Here is an 18,668-nt window from a genome sequence, read left to right as displayed (position 1 = left end):
CAAGACGTGATTTCGTTGATTAAGGAATATCGGGCGCAATAAGATCTCGGGTGAGAAAAGTAAGACAATTTGTCTCCACTGTGAAACGACCGACCAGATAAATTTCGATGGCGAGAACAAAAAGTCGCTTCTAGACCAACGAGCTCATTCCGCTTCAATTTACTTTTATATGTTGCATTTAACTGCGCAAAAATTTCACCGTTAAAACCGGAAGTGAATTACGATCCTCGGATTTCAATAGGAAATTTCGCCTGATCGAGGATCCCATTTTTCCTAAAATTCTATTTTTTCCCCGCGTCGGTTTTGTGCGGAAACAGCAATAAAACGCGGATATAATTCTGAGGGAATTTGTGATCTTGCCGTGATCTTGAACGCACGTGTAGATTTCCATAAAACAAACAAAAAGTCTGGTTTATGGAAGCGTAAAGTGATTTTCGATATTACTAAAAGCTTTAGAACCCAGGATAATTACCGACTTTCCGGAGATCAGGTTCACATTCCGGATTATTTATTGCAGCGAGAAAAACTCCGCGTCGCCCTCGCTAGTGAAAAATACGACCAATTAACTCGCTTCGCATATGTTTGAATGTATTTACATAATAAAATAGGGAAGACACCGGATTTTTAATTCCGGCCGAAAGTTTGTGAAATTCCATTTAAATTGGGAAATTACCCGTCGCCGCTCCCACTTTTTCCTCGTTACGCTCTTTGAAATATTCACACATGTATGTAGTGGAAAAATTTCCTCGAATTAAGCAGATTAATTAGGGGGATTATTTTCGTGCAAGTGGCTTGGATTTTCCCGAGAAAAATCTAATATTTCAGAACCGGAGGCGACCAGGGTCACTTCCAATTCATGTCGGGTAAACTCAGTGCCGTAGGTTAGGTTTTTCGCTTCACTGCTCCAGATTCAATTCGCTACGATAAATATTTTTTGTTTCATAAAATATACGGAAGCCACCGAAAATAATAATTTACAATAAATGGTTCAGGACGAAATATGTGGGTTTGAACGATTCTACCGTGAAAAATAAAATGTCAACTGGGAAGAATGCGCCTGTGCTTAAACGAGTTGGGAGGAAGATGAATAATTCGAGGGTTTCCCCGAGAAACACTCGACAAATGTAGGCTTTACACTCGCAAAAAATTGCACAAATATATTAAGCGCCACGTGGAGTTTTTAAATTTATGGCAAAAAACAACAATTAAACGTCGGAAGCTGCTACACGAACGTAGGTTACAACGACAGCAAACAAATCTTCTGAGGAGAATTTTCAAATTGCGGCGAAATTGCTCAACATGCTCTGTTTGTCTGCTTAAGACGTCGTCATTTATTCATTACTTTATTCAAAAGTATTACTTCCAACTCTTTGATGAAGACATTCCTTCCTGCGTTTCTTCAAGTTGAGTTTACTACGAAATTAGTGTTTTTTAAGAATGTGGAAACCTCGGGGAGTCGAGTTTTAAAGATAAGTTGAGAGCATTTCTGGTTTCGAAATTTATATTTTGGATCCTGCGATCGACATTAACGACGCGAACTTACATGCAAGTCCCCAGGCGCCCCTAAACATCGGAAATAGAAATAAATCCGGTAATTCCCGTTGACAAAATAAAAGCTCAGGTAGTTTATGAGTCCTCTACAAATACAGAAGAGTGTTAAAAATTTTAGAATCGATAAAACTCGCATCCCGACTTCAGTAAGGTTGAATTGAATCTTTTTATTTCGTCGAGAAAATTAATGCGGTGTTGTTGTGCCGTCGTCGTCTTCATGAGGTCAGTTTTTTATTGTCCAGTTGAGAAGGCTTCGTGAGGTTTTCCACGTTTTCTCACGCCACCATCAATCACTTTTTTTATGCTAATCGATCCTGCTGGGTTTAGATAATTGCGCGCTGTCCTTTATAGTAATTTTACGAGATGGCAGTATTAGCTTCCAGGAAGGTTCCGGAATTGCAGAAAACTTCATAGATTCTTCCGTCGTAAATTACACATAAATACTTTATGAATAATCAGATCGTCGAATGTAAGATTTTGCAACGTTTACGACTCCCTCTAAGTCAATAAAATCTTGTGGAATAAATTGGCGATCCACCCTGGCGAATACTAATACCGGGAGTCAACCCGGAAGTCCCCAGAGTCGAGGCGTGTTATTCCCGATCATCGTATACATCGAATTAACTCCATTTACACTGTTGGAACAACTTGTCCCATTAAGCTTTTCTTAAGGACGATTTGTCTCGGCTCGGATTTGCGACTCACAATTAGGACTTTGGGTAGTTATAGTTGGCAAACCGACAATTACAGACGAAGTTCCGCGCAGTTTTTGCTTCGTTTCGTCCGTTTTTGTCGCTTTCTTGAGATTATTCCGAGACGCTGTTTTGTTCAACTGGATAGAATCCACACCAAGTAGAATCTGTAAAAAACCTTGAGGCGAATACATTGCGATTTTTTCTGACATCCCTTTGCCATTTTCCCCAGATGTTCCGGATCTGATTAAAGACGACCGATAAACCGTAATAACACCAAAAATGCGAGAATCGGTCCGATAATAACTTAATTAGCCTCAATCTTCACAGAAAATAAAAGAGTATTTATTTTATCTCTTAATTATAACGAAGAATGTAGTTCCTGTGGGGATCATAGCGCGGTTAATTTTTAAACAGTCTTGTTTAAATGAGACACTTCATGAATATTGATGCGAAATTTTTGTTGCTCGCGGAAAATAGGAGATTCAGCTCTAGTTTAAAGTTTCTGGCGGATTCGACGAGAAATTTTCACAGTGATCGCCACTTTGGTTGAATAAGCATTTGAAAACTGCAGCAACTTCGGAATGTAGGGAAATACATTTTCTTTTTAAACTTTAACGTTAGGTGACGATATTTTCGATATTGCGAGTCGCTGTTTTCTATTTTGAGCACGTTCTCGCTGCACTTTTATCAACAATAGGTACGCGCGATTTACGACATTCAGAAATAACCACAGTTTACGCGAGGCACATCTGGTGAAGCAAAAACTTGTTAACTTTGTGAACTTCAGGCTGTTTTACTTTTCGCGTAAATTAGTGGTTAGCGATGAATAATGCAGTTTGCATTTATTTGTCTATAATTCAGCCATTTTGCGTCTAGCTTGAAATAGTAATCATATGTACACCAAGAGAAAACAGACGCTTTTCTGGCCCGAGCGGTGTTATTGGCCGAGAGCCGAAGGATCGAGGGAAATTAGTAATTTTTTGTTTCATTTAATATGTATTATTTTTAGCCGTAAAATTGTTCGTCTACTATTTATACGGTAAAATTCGTTGAATTTTTTTTATCGTTTTTTTTTCGCTCGCCATTGTTAAAGAAAAATTGACTACAAGAAAATGGAAACTTTATTTTCGTGCTTTATTCTAATCATTGTACGACTTGTATCAAATTACCTTGACATATGAAAAAAGACAGGTTTTTCGTTGAACAAAATTCTTCCACAATACGACCACTTGTTGCCTTTCATTCTTTGTTGTCATTTTTCGTATGCTTCAAGTTCGTTTCTTACATTATTTACGAGAATCAGCAGTTCCATTCAAGTGCGGAAAATAGTGGAAAAACCGATCGTTTTCTTTCGTACTAATACGTAAATCCCCGTACGTAATGCAAACAACAAAAAACCAAGTTCCGTATTTGTATTTGTTTGGCAAAGTGCATTTCCTCTAAATTTCAGCACCGGAAAATCAGTATTTTCATGGTGACAGTTGTACTTGTTTAAATAACACTTTTCGCAGCGAGATACAAATATTCAAATATTCAAATGCTCGCTAGAAAGGACGTAAGCGTTGTAGTCGCTACAAAACAACTTGCATTCTTTGAGGAAAACTCATTTTCTGTTAAAGTGAAAATACGTTCCTCGGGAATAAATCTCTGAATTCGTGCGAATTTTTGTTGGAATGACCTTTCGCCACAGTTTAACAATATAACGATACGTTGTTATATTGATGCCGGTGGAATCCCCGGATTCCCGGAACACTGGAAATTTGATTAGCCACTAGTGCTTTCAAAAAGTAAACATTCTCGTAAAGTTGTATCCAATTCAGGAGCATTATGCTAAGAATAATTACATTTTAGTTAGATGAGAATGAAGCGTAGTAAAATTAATCTCTAACGAGTCCTGCACTGTTGCGGACGCCCTTGACGGCCATCAAATTCTCAATAAACGCTTAAAATTTTGTTTAACTGCTCCATAAACATTTAATTGCGTTTTTGGGGCCTCCGAACGCAAGCTCTTCATAACACGATTATTTTTGTTGTGCAAACACCTGTGATTTTTCATTTGAATTCAGCGAGCGGCTATTTTTTACCAGTTGGAGAAGTTGGGGGCGGTTCTGGCATTCTGTCAACACCGGTTGTTGAACGTAAATTTGTCAAAGTTAGCCACAAAGGAGTTGCGTCGACGCTACCGACTTCATTGTTTACAACTTGGAAAGGGTTTCGAAAAATTCCCAGAAATAAACTAACGGTCTTTTCCATTAGGAAATCGGGTCACCAAAATCCCCGGAAACGTCTTCGGGATTTAAAATCGCTTTTTGAATTGTTAATTCGACCAGCTTACTTTCGCACGATCGCTGTTTTTTCATCATGAAAAAGCAAAGTTCGGTGTGTGTGTGTCGGGCCATCAGCCATCGGCGCCACGGCGCTGAACATCACGGCATCGACTATTCCCCAAAGACCTCTTCAGACTCGATTACCGCTTCATTTCCACTCTATTTGCGAACAGTGCTTTGATCGTACCGGTAATCGAACCGATCTGCCTCTGGATTTATTCAGTCGACTCTCGCGGCCGGGATTTATGGACAATTACCGACTATTGTCCGGCAACGTTATGGGTCGTTGCTATTTACCGTTGCCGTTATCGTTATCCGACTTGAGCCCGGCCGAACAACGGATTTCAAGCCGAGTTACACGGGACTTATCGATCATTGTTTTTGACGGCTATACACTCCCAACGGACTGCAAAATTAAAATTTCGAAAGTTTAGATAGGACCTCGTCGGATACACGACATCACTTCGAAAAATATTATGTTATGATATCTAATAAAACGTTAGAACTAAAACTTGCCCTAGTTTCTACGTTGAAATAACGTGAAGCTAGCGGCGATATTGACATTGTTCCTCCAGGTTTGGCTTCTAATTTTTCCTTGGCCATTCTCTTCCAAAATTTCAACACATTTCAGAGAGCGAAGTTGAAATTCAACCATTTTTCTTATCTGCGTTGGAAATCTCTCTGACCTGAAGTTTCGTGCTGCAATTAATTTTTCTGATAAATTATTATCTTCCGTGAATTATGTTGTTCAATATAAAAATGTAAATTTGAATTTTCCCGTCCTAATTGGAACTGATAGGTGGATAAATGCATCCCATCATTGTTAATATCCGAATTCTGGAACGCATCAAAAATTTAATTAAAACTGCAATTATACTACTCCTAGTTCCGTAATGAATGACTTTTATTGTACGGCAATGTATGCGTTCAACATTAATAATTTTCATGTTATTATAATTCAAATTCTTTCATAAAGAATGATTTAAATATGTTCCTATAATAATGGATCAGTATACTTTTGAGTTTAGTTCCTGTCTTAATTAACGTCGCATTTAATTAAGGCAGTATAAGACAAGTCTGATGGTAGATCTACATCTCTGACGTCTATTTAAGTCTTTTAAATTACAAACCCGTGATAAAACCCGCACTATATTGTCCTTTTATTATCAGTACGCGACTGAAACATTGAGACTCTAGTAACATCGAATCTTTTAGAGTAAACCATGGAAACAGTACGAGGTGCTGCGAGAGTCTTCATAAGAGATAAAGAGAACTTGAACATAAATTAGCGGAATGTGAGAGCATATTGAAAAATGTCAGACAGAAATGAAATGAAGGAGCTTCAGTGTCGAAAACGCGATCGTTTGATGAGATGTCGAGAAATAAACAAGTTGCGATAGAGTTCGTGTCTATTGAAAAACAGAGTCGTACAGGAACTAGATGAAATAAAGTGGTTCGTAATGCTAAGCTTAACTAATCGAAACTTTGTACATCTCTGAAATAATCGCATTAAAGATGAAATCGTTATCTGTCTCTAAAGTGTCGTTAAGATCAGACTTTATTCCAGATTGAACCCCGATCTGCTCTTATAGCAAAATGTGGAGCACGTCGTACCACCCCTTCCGAAAATGTTAATTGTCTCTATCTGCTGCGTCACTGCAGGGCGAATCAGCATCTCTGCCAACAGGAGGTTGGGGGTCTTTTCCTTGATTAATTTACGGTCCCCCGGCTGATTATCGAAACATGGCAAAACATAAGGCGCAAGTTGCTGGCGCGCATTTTACATAAACCGTTTCCACAATTAATTATAACGATGTTGTGCAAGTCTCTAGAGACATCTGTTACTCGTCACGACTATCGGTCGGTTTTGCTTGCTCTTCGTATACATGTGTTCTTGCACGTCGTTACTACATTATCCGCAAATACAACGAACAATTTATTACCCCACGTGTAACTGTTTCTTCGAGTTTGATTGAAATAGGACCACTCTTGTGACGGATTAAGGGTCAGAAATCGACCTCGTTAGCCCAAAACTGCAAAAGTTCATCCGATTACTGAGCTAAAGCCTTCTATAGACATTGTAATTGCTACACATTATGATTGGTAGTGCTCTCGAATGACCATCATTGTCCCTAAATCACAAAGGGTTTTAATTTTGAACGAGAAACTCAAAGAGATTGGGCTGTTTTCACAGCCTCTAAATTGAGACAGATTGCTCAAAGTGAGGGCGAGATCATACTTTTTCGTAATGATCGGGAAAACGACCGTTTGGGGGCGGCGTCATGGCGTTGGGTTAATTGAGCACTGTTTGCTACCGGAAAATGACTAAATAAGAATCGAGACTTCACCTTGCGCACAGAGGCTTTCATATTGATGTAGGAAAATGTTTTTTTTACTACTAGCTCCTAGTATGTCGTCTGTTTCCGAACTGTGAAATTAAATTTCTTTCTTATACGTAGATAAATAAAAGCGTATTTTAGGTTGCCTGTGTTAAGCTAAATATAGTGCGGATGATTCGCGAAAAGCTCATAGCGAAAGCTCGCTCACATGCAGCTCGCTCCGCTATGTCTTTTCGGTGCTTGTACTGTAAATAACTATTTGGCAAATAGAGCATGATTTTTCGTAAAAGACAACATTCAGTTTTGTTCTCTCAACCACATAATTGAATCCGAGACGTGTCTTCCACTATTTCATAACTGATGCTGCCGTGCTTGGTATTCTGGGAATTAGTCCACAGTAACTCTTTGACTGAGTTTTCTTCAGGAAAATGTAAATAGAAATGCGGAATTGTGACTTGTGAAAGAGCACTTACATATTTGTTCCACTATGAAATCTTTAAATTATTTACTAAGAAAGTTTTTTTTTAATTGGGGGACATCCAACCAGCCCTAAAAGTATTTGGAACATGCGGATTTTTGTTTTAGATATTTTTTTTAACGGCCGCAGCAGTTGGTCAGATCATTGATCACAAAAAATGTAATGTTTATTGGCCTAAAGGCTACGATAACATTTAAATCGTGTTTTATTGCGCATTGCGGTTTTGGTAATCGTCACTGCCAGCAGTTTTCATTTTAATTTTTATTTGTTAATAAATTTCTAGCGGATATTTTCGTCTCGAGCGGTGAAAATTGTAAGAGCTGAACATGAAGTGACTTTATTTGCAATTTGCATTAGTAATATTAGCAGTAACCACAGTAATTTACGTGTGAATTAATTAATTTCCTTCTGGCGCAGTCAGCTTGAAATAAAAACAAACAAAATATTTTTAACAGCTAATTAATTAAACCAGATGCGAATTCAATTTCCAATTTCAATCATAAAGTTTTATTGATTCAGACTACATTACAACTTTTTCAGCCAGGACTATTTGTTTTAATGAAAATCATGAACAGCTCTGTGCAAGGTTTATTTTTTCATTTAGTAAACCGAAAACCATTCACTGAATGTTTAATATTTCTCTTTGATGATTCAAACAATGCCGAACGAATGATTCGACACATAAATTCAAAAACCTATGAAATAAAATACCGCGAGATGAATTAATACTTCTCGGAAACCCTTTTCAACACGTGTAATAATCTCGCCGAATGTTGGAATAAATTATTCGATAAAATTCCAGTGAGAGGAGAGCGCAAATTAATTTCGTTCGAGTCTCACTCGTAATCCCTCAAAACACCAAAGTGCGCACGAAATTGCCAGACGTCTTGTACAAAATAATAATTTTTAATCTGTCAATAACGGTCAGTTTCCTTGCTTTATGAGGGCATAAAATGAAAGCGTCGTCGTTAAAAATGCTAATTTTATTTACAGCAAATGGTCCATTTCACTGAGAGAAACTTGATATTACAGAAAGGAAAAACAAGAATTTTCATGGCTTTTATTTCGGGGACGTTCTGTTTACGCGAATCTGGTAGTGACAGTGGCTTTCTGATTAAATTGTTACTTTGTAGTGTTTTATGTGCTGAAAAAATATGAAATGGGTGTCACTCGCATGCTATAATTTTAGACATTGGACCAAAATTGCGTTATATAAGAAGAGTCGGTGGAGTTGTTAAACGACGAATTTATTTTGTTTACTTTAAAAGGCCAAACGTGTTGTCGATTTGTTGCGGATTGATCCGGAATTACGTATTTTCCAGAGGGTAGGAATAAATGTGTTGTTTTTTGAATGCAAATGTGTTGGCAGGCTCTGTTACAGAGAGACAGTTAGTAGAGAGCTTGATTGCCCACTAGCTTTTTTGAATCAGACGAAACTACTCAGTTTTTTATATAAAATTTGATTAAGGTGGTTTCAAGTTAAATTAGAAAACACTGCCATTGGTATAAATCTTTGTTTCTTGTGAGAGCTTCCACGTTACTAATGAGTACTTTTCGTTTTGATACACTTGAATTTCGGTTTGTTTTAGTCTCTTAATTAATGGTGTTGTACGAAACCCCAAGAATATTTAGTTCCTTTTTGTTATAAATACTCTATATTATCCCGGACTTTCTTTGAATTATTTGCCTTTGTGTTCAGTTCATTTTTAATTTTATTGTATCATTCGTTGTATTTTTGTCAAAGCAGTGAAAGATGGTGCTGGTTTTTCTCACAGCAAATAGTCAGACTTTTGTAAATATCTGGATGGTACATTTAAACTTTGCATTATTTGTTCCTAGTCTCTCTTTTATGCTTTGTTGAGTGTAATTTAACGTTCACTGAGTCAAACTAAATTGATCGTTATTCGGTAAGCGTTGTGTGGCTTCAGATTGTTCACTGTAATACATAATTCAGTTGTGACTCGAACAGAATATCAGAATCAATTTTCATGTCTCCGTTTTATTATCCAGAGCTCTCTCCGTTGGTCGATGCTAATTCGTTGTTGATTCGGGTTAATTTGATTTTTCCATGTGATACCTAGCAACCTGTAGCTTGTAAAAATGATTGATTAATCCGGGTTGAGCTTGGAACTCTATTATTGCTTGCAATATTGGGCTCCAACACTTTGCAAATTTCCTAAAAAAAAGAAATACATCACTTCTAGCTTCCCGCAATTTCGCGTTCCAAGCAGCAGTTCCGCATATTAACTTTCTTCCATTAAAAATCTTTCGATTCTTATTACGTGAGCGCTTTTTCAGCGCCTGAAGTTTCCGGTTTCATTACACGTCGGACGCAAACTGGATCCAACGTTACAACGAAAGCTTATTAAAAGATATCCTTGTTCGTGTGGATTTACGACTATCCGATTTTTGCAATTAGAAATGGAGGATTCTAAAGAGGCCAATTTCGTAATCAAGTGCATCTGAAGACGTATTAGGAAGAGTACCTTGAATGCAACTCCAATAACTTTGAACAAGTAAGTTTACAGTAATTGGAGATTTAAGCTTCACCAGGAGAATGTGCGTTGTAATCAGGAGGAGCATTGTCAGTTGCACTAATTGAGAATATTCATATTTTATGCCGAGTTTGGGTGGTTTATAGGAATGGCGAAGTTTTCAGACGGATGGAGGGTAATTAGAAGGGTTGACAATGTCCGGGATATGTAATTCCAGAGGGTGGCCGTTTGTGAGGGAATAATTGCGGCGTGACATTCAATTCTGCAGCGGCTGAGGTATAAATGAGGAAAGACCACAGAGTGTGTTTACACTAACAAGACAAACGTGCCATTGACCGGTTTCGACCATTCAACAGATTCTGAAAGCACGGCAATTAATAGGAAAAATTACATCATAGATTCATTTTCATTCTCTCTCAGGTGGAGACATGATCTTCTCGTTCAAGGAAGCTTTTAGCTGACGCAAAGTCAGCGGAATTTTTAGTTGGATCGTCGTCCGGCTCAACACTTTTTTAGACCCTTTGAAACTGTTGTTTGGTGATTAAGGCGAGTAATGCACAAAGCGGTCGCTTTGGGGATTGTTGCGTTTTTGTTGGGATGTTTTTAAATGATACAACATTTTTATTCTCTTGTTAACTGGACGGAATTACGCTTTTATACTCGAGATAGACTCATACATTTTTAATCAATTTTGTGGTCGCCAAAGTTCAGTCCGTACTAGATTGTGGATTAATTTTGGAAGAATTAGATCCTCACTGAAGATTAAATTCCGGCATTAAAATAAGCAATTTCTTATAGAATCTAGTCATTTTTTTATTAATTTTCAGTTTTATCACTCACAAACAAGTTAACTGAGACTAGAATCGAATACTCTGGATGATCAAAAAATAGGATCAATTGACTGGAAATTTGTTGAGCCATTCAGTATTTATTAATATTTGTAAAGACATATTTATGACATCTCCTTTGTGGCAAAGTGAGTCAACAACCGCAACTGTGGAAAACTCAAAAACTTTTTTGCTCCATTTGCGATAAACTTTTTTCACGCGTCCTAGTTTCTTTATAAACGTTACGTGCGATTTAAATTTGATGGAAATTGCTCTTGCTTTAACTTTATTGAAAGATCGAGACGAGATCGGAAAATGATGAGGCTTTCCTGCAGTTTTCTTAATAAAGTAGAATATTTTTAAGAAATTTAATTGAATGTACATTTTAAAAAGATTACATTATGTAAATTACATTATTTGTACAACTTTAGGTATCTTCCAATTAATGAAATTTTCGTTTTCTTTCAACTCAGTCATTGGAGACCACAAATTTGATAGTTTCAAGTCGAAAATAAGATGTCAATTTGTCCGAAGAACTCGTTCGAACAATTATTAAAATTTAATGAATTTCATATCTCGTGTTCTAAAATTTTGTAAATTTGTAGTTGTTTTTCGTTTCACAAATCTGTTTTAAGAAATAAGCCCCAAAAACTTTTTAACTTTTGAAGCTTTACAACAAACGATAAATGTTTTTTGTATAATTTTTGTAAAATCTAAATATAAATTTATCCCGCGTTCGCCTTTAAATTCGATTTTGGTTTCGTGTTTCCTCATTACGTTTTGTATTATTTTCAGAGCATCATTACTTTTGGAGCCTCTTAAAAATAATTATCCGGTGTCAAGTTTAGGTATATTCAATCCGAAATATAATATTCCGCAATATATCTCCGGGTTATATATGAAGGCTCGAAAATTGACCAAACAGGTTTGGCGTTATTCAACCCTGAATAGTTTGCGCTTTTGTTGTTAAAATTGTCGCTCATGCGTTTTAGGAATGAAAGCAATTCTAAACCTATTATGATAGGCAAACCTGTAATAAATTTCATCTGTTTAAAGCAGATTTAATTATCATTATAGATCGCTGAACAGGATAAACTATTTCAATTGAACCGAAATATTCGCTGGGAAAACAGTCGACAAAAACCCGGAATCCCCTGAAAGAATTTCCATTAAGTCAGGAAAGTCCGAAGTTTCTCTTTATAAAAATCGCCGGGCGCTGTTAATTGGACTTTTTGAATTTTTTAAATTGGATCTGGATAAAATTTGTTTCAGCGCTTGGAAAAAATATTAAAGAAAAACAGTTAAGGGTTTCCGGTTGATGGTCGTTTTTTGTCGTAAAACATTTACCTACATTAAACACTAAACCCCGAAAGTTGCTATATACGATCACCGTAAAATCTTGGGCGTTTTGCGTCTATTTAAAAATTGATCCCAAGTTTTCAGCGGGATTCGTCGTAAAAAATCGCCGTTTTCATAATGGAAATTGTATAGAACTTATTATGTTCGCGTGGGTGTTTTTGAGATTAGCTAACTTTTTTATTAGATGAACATGGAATGAAGTTTAAATGGGATCAAGACCAAGCCACCAAAATAGTCCTTTATAATCCCTATCATAATACGTTCTTGATCCCTTTCCGACAGCCGCACTCTTCAGAAAAAACCCTAAAACGCTCTCCTCTGACTTCACAGAGGTAAAACTATTTTCGATCAGTTCTCTTATTTGTCATTTAAAAGTGAAAACCAGAATTGGTTAGATTGGTTTAACGCCACTTTACAATTCAAGATCGATAGAAGTTAAAATGGCACGTGGCTTTGTACGCAATTCGCCAATTGTCCTTCACTAAAAGACAGATTTAATTTAATTAATTTATAACTGGGTCTTCTGTTTGCTCGACTGTGCCTCATTTTCTGTGACTACAAACAAAATCCATAAATAGGTAAACAAGATTACAGGGGAGATTTTTCCAGATTTCAGAGCTTTGTTCGAAACGAATGTCCACACGATTCCTGTATAAAATAACTTTGAAGTTTGAATTAAAACTTGATAACAATGAAACTTAGAAGGCGGGAGAAAATTAAGTAGTGGGAACATGACAATATGTTCTTTGAAGTTTTTATTGGGATCGGGAAATAGAGAAAAGGTTGCTCCAGTTTTAAAGAACAATTTACTAGTCAAAGCTTTAAAGTAAATTTATAATGGGCTACGATAATTTTGCATGCACTAGCCTCACGCTAATTTGTGGTGTAATATAATTTAGGACTCAAAGGTCTCGATCAAAACTGCCGCTTTAGTGCTCTTTCTGTGTACTAATAAATTAATCACTAATTAGTTGATAATTTATAGTTAACTGCATTTCGTGTAAAGTTTACACCAGTGAAAAACGAAACATTCAAAAAATTCGCATCTTGGTGAATCAAATCAACTTTCAAATCTCTACTTTTAGACAATTTAGAAACATTGTAATTCTCGAGAAAAAATGCGAAAATGGGCAGATTTTCTTGCACTCTCTGTTATAAATAGATGTCACTCACAAATCGTGTCGGCGCGAAACCTAAAGTATGAACTTTAATGTCGTATTCAACACATTTTTTTCTTTGAACATAACAAAAATACTGTCACAGCCCCGACACAATCGCTTAGCGGTGGTGAAATTTCCTCTCTTTGACTCGTTTAAAGAATATTACAAGTTGTCTCAGTTTGTCAACTTTAACCACTAATTTTCTGTGGAAAGGAAGAAAAAACTTACCCAAAGTTTTTATTAATTTAGTAATTCACACAGATAAGGAAGTTTAAAAGTATGAACGCGCGAAATAGCCTAGTTTTAATAAATTTATACCACTGAAATTTCTAAATCGTTCCGAAACTGCTGCACCTCCAAGTTTCTCCTTGTGAAAGGTCTTTGGCACTTGAATGTAAATTTGATTGGAATGTTCAAAGTTGAAATAAAATTACCACCTAGTTTGAGTTGGAGAACTTGCTTTTGTTTTACTTTGTCGTATTTTACTCCAACAAAAATTACAATGGGAGTATATTGAACATGTTCCTGAAGGAGAGCACTGAAAACATCTTGTAACGATTTGAATTGCAATGGCTCTTCTAAACTTGCTCGATAAAGTTGGTCAACTTAGCGTTAAATGTGGACAATAGGTGTAATTTGACAACTGCACGTACGACGTGTAATTCGGTATAAGCTTCGTAAACAGAAACCACTGTTTGGCCAGTATTATAGATACTGAGTTATAGTAAATTGATAGCTTCGTTGATTTGGCGCTTGAAACCAAACAAAGTAATTTAATAATCATGTTCTGTGTTCGATTACATCAGATTTACGGTAACATAATCGAACATAAAAATACAGTTTTGACTTAAAGAAGAACGTTGCGAGAGTTCCCAAACTTATTCAACATTCACGTGCTTATATTTAAATTTGAATACTCCTAAAAACCAAACTTTTAAGTCAACATTAAGCTCTCCAGCAGACACGGACGGAAGAGTGAGGGCTCGGATATCTTCTATCTTGTCGACGGCAGCGAAACGATGCATTTGCATCGATATCAGCACCAATTCTGTTTACGTTTTTGTAATTTAAATGACTTTCTTTATCTCGTCTTTACAGTAGGAGAGACTAATGTCCCAACTCCGAGAATTACCTGAACAACTTCCGAAAATCCGGTGGAATACTTTCTTTTGTAATCTCTGGTGATAATAAAAAAAGAACGGCCGAAACTTGGCCGGGCCCAAATCGTTCAATTAATCTTAATTGAAAATTAATATTTGAAACAGCGTTTCTCGACTTTATTGTTTTTCTAAAGGAGCTCTTTCAAACTTCTAATGCTAATTTCGTGAAAAAAAAACGGAGAAAAGAAGTTTTTCGATTAAACACTGTCGTCTGGACTCTAAAATATCAGAAATCAATTTTTGTTCGAAATGTGGCTCTCTTCGAAGTATTTAATCGGAAAAGTTTCTTCTCCACGCACAAGGCGTGTATAAAGAAGTCAAAAATAAATGCATTTTTCATTATTTTGTTTCTAATTTATGTTTCGCAAGACGTGAGGAAAAGTAAGGAATGTTTTCACCGCGTTCCCTTTTGATTTTTGCTTTCACCCTTGCAAAACTAATTTCGATTACCGCCGCGACCGTAGCTCTGACAACCCTCTTTGTCATTTAAACCTGGAAATCCAAATTGATTCGATTGACTGAGCGAAACTCCCAAGCTAAGTTCGAAGCAGTTCGTTGCGGTGAACCCCCTACGACATTGTGTTGACACACACAACAATGAAATCTATTTTCGCGGTAACGACGGCCGAGCAAAAACTTTTAAATTAGATGCTTGTTTGTTTTAGTAACTTCCACCCGAAAATTTCGATTTAAATTTAATTCGACGCGACGAGAAATGAAAGCCTTCCTTTCGTTCCTTCTTGTCCATTTGTAATCATGCTTAAATAAGCGTCTACTGTAAACATTTTTCTTTCGCTCATGTACGCAAAAGGAGTGGCTAATTAGCAAAACGCGCCTCGACACTCTTTCGAAGTCCTAATTAAAAAACTCTCCCTGGAGGCTTTAAAGAAGATGCGCTAGTGAAAGCAGAAAAATTGGATGAAATCGAAGGGCTTAAGACCAAACGCACAGATGCCCTTTTCAAGTGTGTAAATAACGATCGATAAGGGAGTGGGTGTCTCGCATCGCATACTGAACCGCCTCTTGATAATGAACCGGAGGCGGCTATTGTTTGAACGAGCCGCATTTCTGCATGACCAACGCGTCATCAGGATGCTGCATGCAGGATTGCAGGCGTCGGTATGGTCGGTGCTGCTATGTGCGGCATTCGGCGTCGCTTGGACACCGGTGACCTAATTGGGGCTATTAACGCGACGTTACGGTCTTCGGGGTCCAATGGACAAAGAGCACAAAGAAACGATGCGAGCAAGAAATAAACAGCTAATAAAGGCAAACTCATATTTGAACGACATTTGTGGAGTGTCTTAAATGCTTTATTGTACAGCGACTGTAAATTGAAAATGTGCTTTCGTCAAAGAACAAATTGTTGTTTCGACTAATTAAAACAATGTTTTTTGAAATGTCATCGTTGAGATTAAAATGACGATTTTACAAAAAGCACAAATGGTGCAGACACGACAGGCAACTAAAATAACAGCACAGAAAGATGTTTTGTATTCACGCATGGCTTCCGCTAGTGAACACCTCCACTACGATAATATCCGATGTGTCTTCATAAAACTAGAGCAAACGCGGAACTGGTTAGTTGGAAATTTTTAAAAATTGCCCTTGACTCGGGCCGATATATTTTCCTTCAAAATAACGCATCGCCTCTCGGAAGAATGTTACGACCTTAATTAAATTCATTTGTTATGAACGTAATTAGGGATCTGAAATTGCTAATTAAGTAAGTCAAGCCTGTACCGAAAAATATATCGAGAGATCGAAGTAATATAACGACTGTAACAACGTTGGTTCTTCTCACAATATCAGCGTTCCACATATCTCTTCCCCAAATATGTGGCGTATGCAAAATAGTTTTGGTATCAGCTGTGCCTTAATTACATCATTCCGTTCCGGCTAATTCATCCAACTCGTCCACCGTGAAATATTAGAAAAGGAAACGGATTTGAAGTAACTTAACTTTTGCAACGAATCCCCCGCACTTCCAGGAAATGAGATTAACGGGGTGAAGTTATGCAGGCCCATGTGGGCGCGATGCATATGCCGATCTTTTGTCCGTGCTTTGGCGAATTTCGCTCCGCCGCATATTTCAACAGGATCACACTTATGCATTCCTGTGAGATTCTATTGAATCAGGAATATCCAGAATTGAATTGCTGTTGCAAGCTTCTAATTGTGATTTCTTTGTTTCAGGTGAGTGCACGAGGCACGTCTCTTATTGGTATGTAGAAATTTTGTCTTTGAACCTTTTCATCCAGAGAATTAACGCCTAAAAATGACACTTCCCGGGAATATTTAAATGAAGGCTCGAAGGGTTATTGCGGACGGGGATTGCAAGTAAATGATTGCATTCGGAATAAGTCGATGGGGTCGGTTGATTGAGAAATGTGGTTGGGGGAAGGAATGATCGACTAGGGGTGCATCACCTGAGACTTGATAGTGCGGTGATCGAAAGGGTGGAAATTTTGAGGAAGTCGACTTTAGTTATACAAGCACGTACCGTTCGAACGGGGTGGAAATTGTTACAAGTGCTCGTGGAAGTCATATTTGGGGAAAAATTGATCTGCTTAATGCTTTCGCGATATTTCTTGAGCAGGGACTCATGGAGCGCAAAATTTCATTTCTAGGGTGGATAGAAGACTATTAATAAGACGAAGACCAAAGAGTGAAGGACGTACAAGTGAGGATTTGATTGTCGATACAGCACGAGATGAATTGACTTGCAAATAAGTCGAGAGTTCCAGGATTTGATTTATATCGAGAATCAAAGAAATTTATTGTTACCGTGAAAAGTATTGCAGGCGGCTTCCGATGATATCCATTTCTGCTTTGTTTCATTTAGAACTCGCGGGTTATTAGCTTCGACCTCAAAAAATGAGGAGCAATACAGGCTTGAAAGAATTTTTCACTCGTGCTGCTGTCACTGATTGAGTCGTTTAGTTTAAAAAATTCGTTATGAGCACACTAAACAATATTCAACATTCAGTAATCATAGAAAACTTAGTAGGAAAATTATGTACAACATTCTCGCGAAAAGCTCGTAGCGAAAGCTCGTTTTTTCCAGCGCTTGTACTGTAAATTGTGTTTACAATTGTACAAACAATCTTTGTGGTTAAATCAGATTAATTCTGCTGCTAATCGGAACATGAGATAAGAGACGACTGACAAAAGAAAAAAGTAAAAGGCGGTTATTAAAATTGTAATAAACTTTAAGTGGTTCTGCTAACAACTAACTGATGAAGATGCTGAACTAACTTTACATTTTCGAGTGAGTTTGGAGCTATGAATTTGTAAATTCAGAGGTAAGCAAATTAGTACTTCCGAAAGTTTGCTATTTTATGAATACAGAATTGCATGATTAAAGTGAATAATGTTTCGTTTTTGTGGAACATACTACCAGCATAACGTCTAAAATGGCCTCGGCAATGGGATTTAAAACTCTGGTTTATTAAACAGGAGTAGTGTGGACACAACAAACAGCGGTGGTCAACTATTTTCTGTGATAATTTGAGCAAAAAGTGTAAATATTGCTTTTTCAAATTACTCATTTAATAGACTTTGATGTTTTCCGTTGATGTGGAATTTACGGTTGCCAAAAATTATTGGGTTATATTTGCCAATTTGGAGCTACAAATTTAATAAATTCGATAGATCAAATCGGCACTGCACTAAATTATATTGTATAAAGCTACTGAACAAATCACAAAACGGGTAGTTCGTTTCTGTCGTTCATTGGCGTAATAAAAATTCTTAAAATCTCAGCGAGGATCGAGTTTTATTGGGTAATCAGGTAATTCATAATATCGGAAACGGTTTTTATTGCCCATCACCAATTTACTAGGTACTTTACTCGTTTCATTAGGAAATTTTTGAGTAGCGTGCTAACCCGGAACGAAATTTGGCACCGTTTATGAAGGATGTTGCAATACCGGGCGTTCTGAACCATGTCTCAGCTTGCGGAAATTTAGCCACATCTGACTCAGACGTGGCGAATTGTTTATTGATTGATCCTACCCTCAGATTGTAATTATTGCTAATTAGATAATGCGGAGCTTGGAGTTGGATTATATTGTCTGATTTGATTACGTTGCTTCATGAGCGAACCTGATTGCTCAGCGACTTGCTCGTTGAAAAAGTTGCAATTTTGGCGGATGCGCCGGGACCGCGAGCTTTGGAGAAGTGTTGAAATGTCTTGCAGGACGTGGATTGTGCGAGTGCGATCGGTTGCAGTCGTGAGAACGTCGAGTTCCTCTCACACGGCCTCCACAGCATCC

At 37.2% G+C, this 18,668-nt stretch overlaps 1 protein-coding gene across 11 annotated transcripts in view; it reads left to right on the top strand.

Moving 5' to 3' along the window:
• The window catches only part of CadN (neural cadherin), a 192,759-nt gene that overhangs the window by 79,492 nt on the left and 94,599 nt on the right, over window positions 1–18,668 (top strand). The gene's annotated exons all lie outside the window — the stretch shown is intronic.

This window comes from Gnatocerus cornutus, chromosome 5 (assembly GCF_029298725.1).
Source record: "Gnatocerus cornutus isolate USDA-ARS CGAHR chromosome 5, icGnaCorn1.1, whole genome shotgun sequence".
Classification (NCBI taxonomy): domain Eukaryota; kingdom Metazoa; phylum Arthropoda; class Insecta; order Coleoptera; family Tenebrionidae; genus Gnatocerus; species Gnatocerus cornutus.
This window is presented reverse-complemented; position numbering and strand designations above follow the sequence as displayed.